Here is a 12,722-nt window from a genome sequence, read left to right as displayed (position 1 = left end):
TGAGCAGAAAGCCCGGACTTACAGTCAGAGTTACTCTAATGTCTTTGCTACTGACTCAGCCACAAGCCTTTGAAATTCACTTGGAACTCAAACGAAAAATGGGTATTTTTTCATCTCATCAAATGAAAACAAAAGGTCTTCCCTCTAAGCGCTATATGAATGGACACATTGCTCTCTCTGACAAAAGGTTTGAACACAGTCTCGGAGGAACTGAGCAGGGCAGCCCCCGGTGTGGCAGAGTGACCTCAGCTGACCTCACTTGCCCTGGCTCTCAGCCAGCTGAGGGTGGGGCTCCTGTTTTCCCTCCGGCATTCACTGGGCTTTAAACCTCTGCCCCAGCTCTCCACATGCTGGGGAAGGGAACCTGACCCTGAGAATTCCAAAGGGCCTCCTCGTGATTCATCCCCAAGGGCATACAAATAGGACTCAGACAAGGTCTCTGGATAATGCAGAATTCCTGATGTGGAATTATACTCTACCATCAGGGTGGGCTGCAGACATTCACAAGCAATCCAGAGCAATGCAATTATGATGTTCTTTCTCACAGAGGCAGGGCTCGGAGTCAAGCCTGACCTCACTAAGAGTTTAGTGAGAAAGTGAAAAGGCTGATTTTTTAAAAAATAAGTAATTAACGCAACATTTATTGTACTTCTTACCTGTTGTATCTTCCTTTCCCTTACTTCAGCTAAGAGATAGTTCAAGAAAGGCTCAGTTTATATGGAACGTCCCTGGTGTTCCAGTGGTTAAGAATCCACTTTCCAATGCAGGGGACGCAGGTTCGATCCTTGGCTGAGGAACTAAGTAAGATTCTACATGCCTCGGGGCAACTAAGCCTGAGTCCCAAAACCAGGGAGCCAGCCACACCACAACTACTGAGCCTTATCTCTGGAGCCCACGAGCCACAACCTGAGACAAGCTGTGTACCATGCCAAAGAGCATGTGTGCCTCAATGTAGCCAAAATAAAAAGGCTCAGTTTATAGAATTTACTATGAAACTAGATTTTCACTTATACTTTGTAATTTAATTATTCATGAAACTCACAACTGTGGGTTACAGTGCGTATGAGTTTTGACAATAAAACGCAACACATTTTAAAACAGAGTTTAGGTGAAAAGAGAACTGGCAGAAGGGATAAGAAGGGTGTTGTCCTGCTTCTTTTCCTTTTTTTTTTTCTTTTTCTTTTACTATTTTTAAAATAATTTTTTTTTTTGAGTTTTACTTTTCGGCTGCACTGTGCAGGGTGTGGGATCTTAGTTCCCCAACTAGAGATTGAACCCATGCACCCAGCAGTGGAAGCATGGAGTCTTAACCACTGGACAACCAGGGAAGTCCCCTACTATTTATTTTTTTGTCCTGCTTCTTTTCAGGAGTCTGAAACCATTCCATTTCATTTTGGTGAAATGTACCTGCACCTAGGTAACTTTTTCTTAGTTCTTTGGTAAAAATAAAAAATAAAAACACATACAAATCATATCCTTCTTTTTTCACTTCAAGTACTGTCCAAAAAGGTATAGTATCTAGCCTTAAACCCTGATCTGATACTCAAGCTGAGCCTTAAAGAGATGGAACCAAGCTGGGAAGACGATAATTTTCAAGGAAGCCCTAGAGATCCTGTGCTTGTCTGCTCAGCCACGTCTGATTCTTTGTGACCTTCTGGATTGTAGCCCGCCAGGCTCCTCTGTCCATGGGGATTCTCCAGGCAGGAATATTGGCATGAAAAATTAAAAAAGAATACTGGAAGAAATACATTTCCTCCTCCAGGGGATCTTTCCAATTCAGGGTTTGAACCTGCACTTCCCTGTATCTCCAGCAGTGCAGGCAGATTATTTACCACTGGGGCCATCGGGGGAAGCCCAGAGATCCTGCAGATGCCTAAAGTTCCATAGAGCATTCTCTGAAAATATGCTGGGAGAGAGGATAGGGCACAGGGGCTGGCATTGGAATAGATGAGTATTGCCCTCCACTGGCGCACATCACCACCTCCAGTTTATCCTGCCATCTGTGGCTCAGTCTAACCAGGAAGTAGGGTGGGGGAAGAAGCTTGCTCCTTCCCAAGACCACTGGGGAGGATGATCAAAAGCACTCTATACTTCAAGCTTTTGGTCGAGGGCTGATGCCTACAGTCATCTCCACCTTTCCAGGCTTATCCACCACAGAAAGTGTTTTCACCCAGAAACAGGCGATAAAACTTGCAGCAAAGCCTATGCTCATTAGCTCTTCTGTCGGAATATAATGTAGGCAACATGTATAGTGACTTTTCTTTATAGAGATTCACTGATGGAATCAAAATTGTTTACACTGCTCCGGGGACTTGTTTCCCCAGACAAAGAAAGGTCCCTCTGAGGATTTTCTTTTTTTTTTCCTCTGAGGATTTTCTGACTGCCTAATCAGTTACCAATTTTCAGTCTCCTATTCTCTTACCACTGGGGATCTTTGAAAACCAAAAGATAGGGGAGAGAGAGGAAGGGAAGGGAGAATACTCAGGCGGACCTTGGGATGTGACCTGTATTCTGCAGATCGCTTCACAGGGGGACACAAATCTTCCTGTCACCACGATAGGCATGGCTATAAACTCAACTTGATAAAATGCCATTTCTATGGAGAGCCAATTACTCCTCTGGAAGTGACTATTACTACCATATTTCCAGTTAGTACAAGTGTTGTGTTTTTTTCAAGTCATAGGCTAGACAGCCCTTAAAGTCATTCCACCTTTTTTAAGAATCTGAAGAATCTGAATCATCCCAATGTTTTTTTGTTTGTTTGTTTTTACTTTTTTGGCTATGCTGGGTCTTGGTTGAAGCATGTGGCCTCTTTAGTTGTGGCATGTGAGATCTAGTTCCCTGACTGGGGATCAAACCTGGGCCCCTTGCACTGGGAATGCAGAATCAGCCACTAGACCACCGCGGAAATCCCTCAGCACTTTCTGATAAGCCTAATGATGGCAGTTGCTTCTGGCAGAGAAAACACATTCACAGACATCTCCAATTTAACTTTTGCTGCCACTGCTAACGGACGTCAAGTAAATAGTTGTATTTCTGCACGTGTGCATGACTTTATTCAATATAAGCACTTAAAATATACAATTGTATACCTTGGTTTTTCCATTTCTTCATTTATAAATATATACCTATGATTTCAAAAATCAGTGACCTAGGAAATCTTTCTACCTCTGACAGGCCTGAGCAGGCCACTAGCACTCCTCTTTCTCTGCACCCCAAGGCTAGTCCGAGGGGTTACTAATCAGAGAGCGACATAAGGGGGTTCTAGCCCTGTACATTTCCCCCCATCCCAAGACCTTTCTCTTATTTTGGAAACTTCTTAAGCACAGTCCAGTAGATTCTGTTCTAAAGCACTTTTCTTACGTCATGCCCCAAACTAGCCATTTTCCAGGACTTCCTTGGTGGTTCAGTGGTTAAGACTCAGTGCTTCTACTGTAAGGGGCATGGGTTCAACCCCTGGCTGGGGAACTAAGATCCTGCATGTTGTGCAGCGTGGTACCCTCCAAATAATAAATCTGTTTAAAAAAAAATCTACAAAACTAGCCATTTTTCAAGGAAGAGTTGCTATTAATATATGCACCTTTTTTCTTGGCCACACCACATGGCATGTCAGATCTTGGTTCCCCAACCAGGTATGGAACCATGCCCCCTGCAGCGGAAGCGCTGAGTCTTAACCACTCAGCCGCCAGAGTAGTCCCTGCTGTATGGACTCATGACTAACGGCCAGAAACCCTTCTTTGTTTTGACCTGTTCAGGTTGATGGTCTTATGGTTCCTCCTCCCGGACACTCCTCTCCTGCCTCCGCCCTTCCCCTGAATTCTCAGAGAGGATTCCTTTCCAAGGTCACACCATGGCCGTCGTGCTGCCTTGGGCTGCTCTTTATCCTTTGATGCACACTTCCCAGTTCTTCTATTTGAAGCCTGTTGTGTTTGTATTAACTTGTTGCTATTGTTGTTTAGTCACTAAGTCCGACTCTTCTGCAACCCTAAGCACTGTATCCAGCCAGGCTTCTCTGCCCATGGGATTTCCCAGGAAAGAATACTGGAGTGGGTAGCCATTTCCTTCTCCAGGGGATCTTCTCGACCCAGGGATCGAACCCTCATCTTCTGCATTGCCAGGAGGATTCTTTACCACCGAGCCACCCGGGAAACCCCGTGTTAACTTGTATGTCTCTGTATTACCTCGTATCCAACAAAGCACCATGATCATAGTACACATTCAAAGAAATTGTTGACAAAGCCACACCACTAAATGGATAGCTGAGGGTGGCATAACTGACTTTTTATTAATAGAAGAAAGTGAGGTAACCTTTACTTTTACATCAAAGTTGCTATTGGTCACCAGGTGGATGCAAACCAACGAGGGCCCAACCTGCCAATTGTTGGTTTAACACTTGAATTCATCTCTCTAGACTTACAATCTTTAAAACAAAACATATATATATATATATTCTTTAAAATATTTATTTTTATTCATTTATTTGGCTGTGCCGGGTCTTAGTTGCAGCACATGGGATCTTTAGTTGTGGCATGTGAACTCTTAGTTTCAGCATGTGGGATCTAGTTCCCTGACCAGGGATTGAACCTGGGTACCCTGTACTGGGAGCATGGAGTCTTAGTCACCAGAACACCAGGAAAGTTCCTAGACTCACAGTCTTTTATCTCATGCTCCTTTGTCTCTTTATATCTTTCTTTCCCTGCTCCTTCTTCCAGCACTTTTCTTTTTCCTTTCCCTTTTTCTGTGTCATCCAATATAAAAAGTTTCTCTTAATCTGCACTGCTAGGGAATTTGATTCCATGTCTATAGTGCATGAGTTTCAGTCTCCAGAAGACTTTTCACAGGCTGACCCTCCCTTACATGCTGTACCTTGGTCTGTACTACCCACTCCAGTATTCTTGCCTGGAGAATTCCATGGACAGAGGAGGCTGGTGAGCTCGACATGACTGAGTGACTAACACAACACACACACACTTTCACCAGACTCATGAATTTGTGCCATCCAGTGGTTCAAGTTGCTAATATCTCCTCTGAAAAAAGCAGTGTGTATAAATGATTATACAACATCAGATATGCAAATGATACCACTCTAATGGCAGAAAGTGAAGAGGATCTAAAGAGCCTCTTGATGAGGGTGAAAGAGGGGAGTGAAAAATCTGGCTTAAAACTGAACATTCAAAAAACTAAGATCATAGTATCCAGTCCCATCACTTCAATGCAAACAGAGGGGAAAAAGCAGAAACAGTGACAGATTTTATTTCCTGGGCTCCAAAATCACTGCGGATGGTAACCACAGTCATGAAATTTTAAAAGTCACTTGCTCCTTGTAAGAAAAGCTATGGCAAACCTAGACAGCATGTTAAAAAGCAGAGACATCACTTTGCAGACAAAGACCCATATAGTCAAAGCTATGGTTTTTCCAGTAGTCATGTATGTATGTTAGTTCCACTTCCTCCCTAATTTGGAAATCTCAGACTTGAAAATTTTTGCCAATGGATGACTGTAGTCTCTTTATTATTGCTCCTATGTGCATCTGTCTGCTTAACAGTGAGGTTGAGCATCTTTCTATATATTTACTTGCCCTCAGGTTTTCTCTTGCTTGCTTATATCATCTCCTTTTTCTTCTGTTGTGTTGTTGGTTTTTTTTAATTGAGTCATAGAAGTCCTGTATTTCTGGCTGTATTTTGGGATACTAATCCTCTGTCTGTGAAACATGGCATAATCAAAAGTCCATTTCTAATATAAAACAATCCTCCACGCAGTTACACATATTAATAAATAAATACGTGTCAGGCTCTGGAGCTCTGGGAACCCCATTTGGCTCCAAGATTCTGTTTTGATTTCTACTTCTGCATTTAAAAAGCTATTGGTTTAAAAAAAATAAAAAGCTATTGGTTTGCAGCAACATGGATGACCTAGACATTGTCATACTGAGTGAATGAAGTCAGACAGAGAAAGGGAAATATCAGGTCATATTACATCCTTTATATGTGGAATCTAAAGAAATGAAACAAATGAACTTATTTACAAAACAGAAACAAGCTCACAGACCTAGATAACAGACTTACAGTTACTAGGGGGAAGGACGGGAGGAAGGGAAAGTTAGGGAGTTTGGGATGGACGTGTGCACATTGCTATATCTAAAATGGATAACCAACAAGAACCTCCTGTGTAGCACAGGGAACTCTGCTCAGTGTTCTGTGGCAGCCCGGATGGGAGGGGAGTTTGGGGGAGAGTGGATACATGAACATGTCTGGCTGAGTCCCTTTGCCGTCCACCTGAAACCATCACAACAGTGTTAACCAGCTATACTCCAATATAAAACAAATTTTTTTAATTAAAAATTTTTTTTTAAAAAAGCTATTGATGCTTATGTTTTGAAATTCCACAAAACTGAACATATTCCTTGGAAGGACCTCAAGAATTCCCACCTTGAAGGACTCTGCTTTGCCAGCACATCTGTGACAAAATAAGGCAGCTGGGTCGTCACCCTGCCTCAACTCTATTCAGTTCTTCACAGCACGCAGAGAAAAGGGCAGCTCTCAAAAAACTACTAGTATCTGCCATTGTCTTATTCTGAAATTAAACCAGCTAAGTAACACACAGGTTCAATTCCAGAGTGATTTATTCAGATATTGCTTTCCGAGGCATTTATAATGACTCCATAGTATTGAAAAGAAATGCAACCTGTAGCAATATCTAAACACCTGGGCCTATTTCACACTAAAAAGCACTGAGCTCCCAAAGTGAGCCATAAAGCACCTTTGTCTAATGTTTTTATTTGTCTAAGCATGGGGAAGATGAGCTTTGACAGAAAAGACAGCCCATGTGCCAAAGCAACATCACATTAGAGAATTCTCTCTGGCCTTCTCTCCCCTCTGTTGTGGAATCACCACTGTTTACCCTTTTAGCTCTCTTCTTCCGATCTAAAAGAAAATCACCTGCTTCTTATACCTACACTTTCCATGAAATCACTCCAATGTGCTTGTTCTTCCTAGTGGATTAATTTTAAGCCTTTTACCTCTAACAGAGAGCTTCCCAGTTGGTTCTAGTGGTAAAGAATCCGCCTGCCATTGCAAGAGACGTAGGTTCCACCCCGGGGTTGAGAAGATTCCTTGCAGTAGAAAATAGCACCCCACTCTGGTATGCTTCCCTGGAAAATTCCATGGGCAGAGGAGGCTGGCAGGCTACACAAAGAGTTGGGTATGACTGAATGACTGAGCACATCTCTCACTGAAGATAATAATAATAGGTAACACACAATGCACATCTACTATGTAAGAATAAAAGCTGGTCTTCTGCTAAAGTGACATTAGGGAACAGGTGGACTAGGGAGCACCTCATGGGTCTGAACCACCACGGCCACTCTCACCTGTCTCTTCAACTTTAACACAGGTCGCCATCCTGCAGCCAGAGTAAACAATCTGCAGTGCAAATTAGATCTTGTTGGTCTTCCGCTAAAAACATCCAGGGACTTTCCGCTGCTCTCAGGATAAAACTCCAAATCCTTAACACTGTTGACTGCCCATGTTAATCAACCAAGCCACAGTAAGAAAGATTACATTTTAAGAGACTGTCAAGGCCACCCATTGTCCAGTCTGCCCCCTTGTCCAATCTCATCTCCCCTCACTCATTCCTTTACTCCAGCTTCAGCCACAGTGGACTAGTTGCCTTCTTCCTTCCCTTAGGGTCCCCACTGTCCCCTCTGCCTAGAACACTGTTGCCACTCCCTCATCTCACCTTCCCCTTCTTTACTATTTGCCTATTGAACACCTACTCAAATTTCAGACACTGGCTTGATTGTTCAGTGGCTAAGTCGTGGCTGACTCTCTGCAACCCCATGGACTGCAACACGCCAGGTTTCCCTGTCCTCCACTGTCTCCAAGGGTTTGCTCAAACTGATGATGCCATCCAACAATCTCATCCTCTGTTGCCCCCTTCTCCTTCTACTCTCAATCTTTCCCAGCATCAGAGTCTTTTCCAGTGAGTCGGCTCTTCACATCAGGTGGCCAAAGTACTGGATCTTCAGCTTCAGCATCGGTCCTTCCAATAAATATTCAGGGTTGATTTCCTTCAGGATTGACTGGTTTGAACTCCTTGCAGTCCAAGGGACTCTCAAGAGTCTTCTCCAACGCCACAGTTCAAAAGCATCAATTCTTCAGCGCTCAGGCTTCTTTATGGTTCAACTCTCACATCCATACATGACTACTGGAAAAACCATAGCTTTGACTAGATGGACCTTTGTTAGCAAGGTGACGTCTCTGCTTTTTAAATACACTATCTAGGTTTGTCACAGCTTTTCTGCCAAGGAGCAAGCATCTTTTAATTTCATGGATAGATGGAATCTCGTTAATAGAGTCCCCCTTGGGACTTCCCTGGTGGTCCAGTGGTTAGGACTCCACGCTTTCACTGCAGTTCAATCTCTGGTCGGGATACTAAGATTCAAAATACTAAGCTTCAAAAGTTTCACAATGCAGCCAAAAAAAAAAAAAATAGAGCCCTCCTTGATCTCCCAAACTCCACCCGGTTCTCCTAATATCTGCCCCCCTCCTGCTTTCTGGGGGACTGTGCAGGCCATAGCTGCGGCATGCAGGATCTTTTCATTGCAGCGTGTGGGATCTAGCTTCCTGACCTGGGACTGAACGTGCCCCCTGCATTGAGAGCACAGAGTCTTAGCCACTGAATCACCAGTTCCCCATTTCCTTCATGGTATGCATCTGTTTGTAATGATGTATTTCTGTGGCATTTGATTGACACCTCTCTTACAGAAGTAAGCTACACTGAGGACCAAGACCAGGTCTGTCTTGCTTGCATTTACCTTCTATCCTTAGGCCTAGAGCTGTGTCTAACACTTAGAGGGGCTTAGTAAAATATTAATAACTGCCCTTAATGGAAGAAGAGGCATATGGGAATGAAATGGTTTCTCGTCCCTGAATCTCTTTATTTCAAGGATCCCAGATACCAGAAATTTAGAACCCCAACCTCCCTGTGTCCTTCCTTCTATCACCATGAGTCACTAGCCTGGCCTTCGTCTCACTTAAACCTCTGAAGTAGCTACAATTATTACCTGCATTTTACAGAAAACTGATGATCTGAGACTTGCCCAAGGTCACAGAGCGAGTGAGTGAGTGGAGACAGCTGGGATTCCAATATAAGTCATTGACCTTAATCTCTATGCTCTTAATCACAATACATAAGCCCCGTCTATCTATATCTTCATTGATATTTCTCTTGGGTGGCTGATCTCTTATCTGTTTCCTTATATTAGGGGGATTATTCTTTATGATATGAGTTGCAAACATTCTTTTCCATCTTCTATATATGTTTTGACATTGCTTTAAAGTGTTATGTCGCTCTGCAGAAATTTTGAGTGTTGTGTGGTTAAATTATTAACCTCTCCTTTTATGCCTTCTGCATTCTGGGTCATAGTTAGAAAGATTTTCCTTCCCCACAGGGTCTCATATTTTCTTTTACAGTTTAAAATTTTTATTTAAATATTTAATCCATTTGGAGTTTATCCTGGTGTGAAATAGAGAAACTGACATTTATTTTTACCCCCAATGGTTGTCCAATTGTCTACGCCATTTATTGAGTAGTCCATCTTTAGCATATACTAATTCCTGTATGTATTTTGGTTTACTTCTGGACTTTCCTCTTCCAGTAGTATGGGAGTCTATTCACATGCTGGAATAATTGGCACTTTTTCTTTTTGTTCCAGTGGGCAGGTTTTAACATTTATCTTTGACTTCTCTGTGGTACTTGTCATCATTGACTAACTCACTTTGATGTATTCTCAGTGCTATATTGTTAGATTACTGAGTAGGCGTATAAACATGTACTTAGGGCACTAGCAGATCAAGGGCAATGAAATAAAGACAGTGAGGATAATCAAAGAGGTCACCATAGAAAAATCAGAACTTTGTTGGACTTCCCTTACACCTATTTTATAGCTTATTTTAAAATATTTGTTTCTTTATTTATTAGCTGTGTCTGGTCTTAGTTGCAGCATTCAGGATTTTTACCTGTGTCACGTGGGATCTAGTTCCCTGATCAGGGATCAAATGTGGGCCCCTGCATTGGGAGCACGGAGTCTTAGCCACTGGACTACCAGGTAAGTCCCTAAAGCTTATAAATTTTTTTTTATAGATTTATTTATTTAGGCCATGTCACGTGGCTTGCAGGATCTGTTTCCTGACCAGGGATTGAACTCTGGGCCATGGCAGTGAAAGCACTGTGTCCTAACCACTGGACTGCCAGGGAACTCTCTATTTAGAGCCTATATGGTCTTTTTAAAATTAATAATTAACTAATTAATTTGACTGGGTTGGGTCTTAGTTGTATCATGTGGGATCTTTCATGGAAGTGCATGGACTCTATAGTTGCGGCTTGGCCCCAGTTGCCCCGAGGAATGTGGGGTCTAAGTTCCCTGACTAGGGATCAAATCCATGTCCCCTTCATTGCAAGGTGGATTCTTAACCACTGGACCACCAGGGAAGTCCCTAGAGCCTAGAGGGTCTTAATGCTCTTCTGACTGCCTCCCACTCCCCATCTTTACTATCACTCCTCTCTCTTCAATCTACTTCTCCCTTTCTAGACTATGGGCTCTTCCTCTGTGTCTTTCCTGTCATTGTCATTCAAGTTTCTACTCTTCACCTTTCTTTTCTCTTTTTCTATTCAATGAGCTCAGACCATCTCATCCTCTCCCATGACTTCAAAATCCCCAAATTTGTGCTGATTTCCTGATCGGTGTCTCTGACCCAGATCTCTCCTTTAGCTTCTTATTTTTCATTTATTTTTGGTTGCACTGGGTCTTCGTTCCTGTGCGTGGGCTTTCTCAAATTGCAGCGGGCGGGGACTACATGCTAGCTGCAGTCTCAGGCTTCTCATTGCAGCGGCTTCTCCCGCTGCGGAGCGCAGGCTCTCGGCACAAGGGCTTCAGCAGTTGCAGCTTGTGGGCTCTGGAGCACTGGCACAGTAGTTGTGGCACATAGGCTTAGTTGCTCTGAGGCTTGAGGACTCTTTCCGGACCAGGGATTGAACCCATGTTCCCCGTACTGGGAGACAGATACTTAACCTCTGGACCACCAGGGAAGTCCTCTCCTTTAGCTTTTGAATCTGCCTACTGCATCACCTGTACAACCTGCAAACGCCTCAAACTCAAAGTCTACAGAACAAACCTGCCCTTCCCCCTTTGTGTTTGTTTGCCCTGTGGTCCCTCTCTTGATGAGCAGTGCCATCATCTACCCAGTGACCCAAGCTGGACATTTGAGAGTCATCTTTAATCCTACCAACTTATTTACTCCTCCCCACCCCACACTATTATTATTAATTATTACTGTTTTAGACACAACACTCGACCTGTAGGATTTTAGTTTCCCAACCAGGGATCAGACTTGGGCCCATGGCAGCTGAGAGCACAAAGACCTAGTCATGGAACCACCATGCAATTCCTCTCAATTACTTCTTAAACACCTTAAATCCATTTACTTTTCCTCATCCCCATTCCAACCATGTTAGTTCAAGCCCTCATCATCTCTTACTTGGACTTCTGAAATTCCTGGTCTTTCCTTTTGCCACCTTTTAGTCCATATCACTGCCAGAGAGCTAGCTCTAAAACCAGACTAGTTGTTACTACTCCCCAACTCAAAATACCCTATTGGCTCACCACAGCCTCTGGAGCAAGATCCGAAGCCTGCTCTGGTCTGACCCCTGTCTACCTTGCGGCTTCACGGTCAATAGCTCTCCTTTCTTGCTCTCTGTACTCCATTCACACAGACCAAACTGATTGTGTTATCTCATGCTTCTTTGGATAATTTGATCTGTTTGGAATTTCCTTCCCATTCTTCTCTAAGACTTAACTCATCACTTCCCAGAGACCTACCCCTTAATTCTCCCTAGGATTGGCCGATCTCTTCTTGGACCCCTCAGGGTACTAGCATATCACTGTTATAGCACATATTACTTTGTGTTGTAACTATCTGCTGCCCATCTCTCCACTGGACACCGAGCTTCTTTTCGAGGGCAGAGCCTGTTTTATTGTGTGTGTGTGTGTGTTTAGTCACTCAGTCACTCTTCTGCAACTCCAAGGACTGCAGTCCACCAGGCTCCTCTGTCCATGTGATTCTCCAGGCAAGAATACTGGAGTGGGTTGCCATGCCCTCCTCCAGGGGATCTTTCCCACCCAGGGATCAAATCTGTGTCTCTTAAGTCTCCTGCATTGGTAGCTGGGTTCTTTATCACTAGCGCCACCTGGGAGAGCCATATATATATATATAAGTATATATATATGTATATATATGTATGTATATATATATATATATATACACACACACACATACATACATACACACACACACACACATATATATGTGGGTGAATGCTCAAAATTTGTTGGCTAAGACTCTCTTCCTTGAATGGACAGAAGAAAATCAGCTTCAACAGGTTCCAGTTCTTCCATTATTAACGAATCCCTCCCTCTTGAAGGCTGACTTCTTCTCTCTTTGGACATATGTACATATTCCATATTTCTAAAGAGCCATTCTTTCCTAAAAAAAAATAGACATATCTCTGCTGGAATGCATTACCTTCTGAGGTTGTATAAAGTCTAGAGGCTGGTAACAGAAGTCTGAACCACTACTACGCTGCCTGCTTCCATTCTCTGAGCATCAGTTTCTGCACCACTGAAAATGGGAGTAACAACACCTCCCTTAAGGGATTTTTAAGGA

General features: G+C 43.2%; 1 protein-coding gene across 4 annotated transcripts in view; it reads right to left on the bottom strand.

Moving 5' to 3' along the window:
- Positions 1–12,722, bottom strand: part of ACACA (acetyl-CoA carboxylase alpha) — a 271,850-nt gene that overhangs the window by 251,431 nt on the left and 7,697 nt on the right. The gene's annotated exons all lie outside the window — the stretch shown is intronic.

Source organism: Muntiacus reevesi, chromosome 18, assembly GCF_963930625.1.
Source record: "Muntiacus reevesi chromosome 18, mMunRee1.1, whole genome shotgun sequence".
In the NCBI taxonomy this organism is placed as follows: domain Eukaryota; kingdom Metazoa; phylum Chordata; class Mammalia; order Artiodactyla; family Cervidae; genus Muntiacus; species Muntiacus reevesi.
The sequence above is the reverse complement of the archived record's forward strand: the minus strand, read 5'-3'. Positions and strand labels throughout refer to the sequence as shown.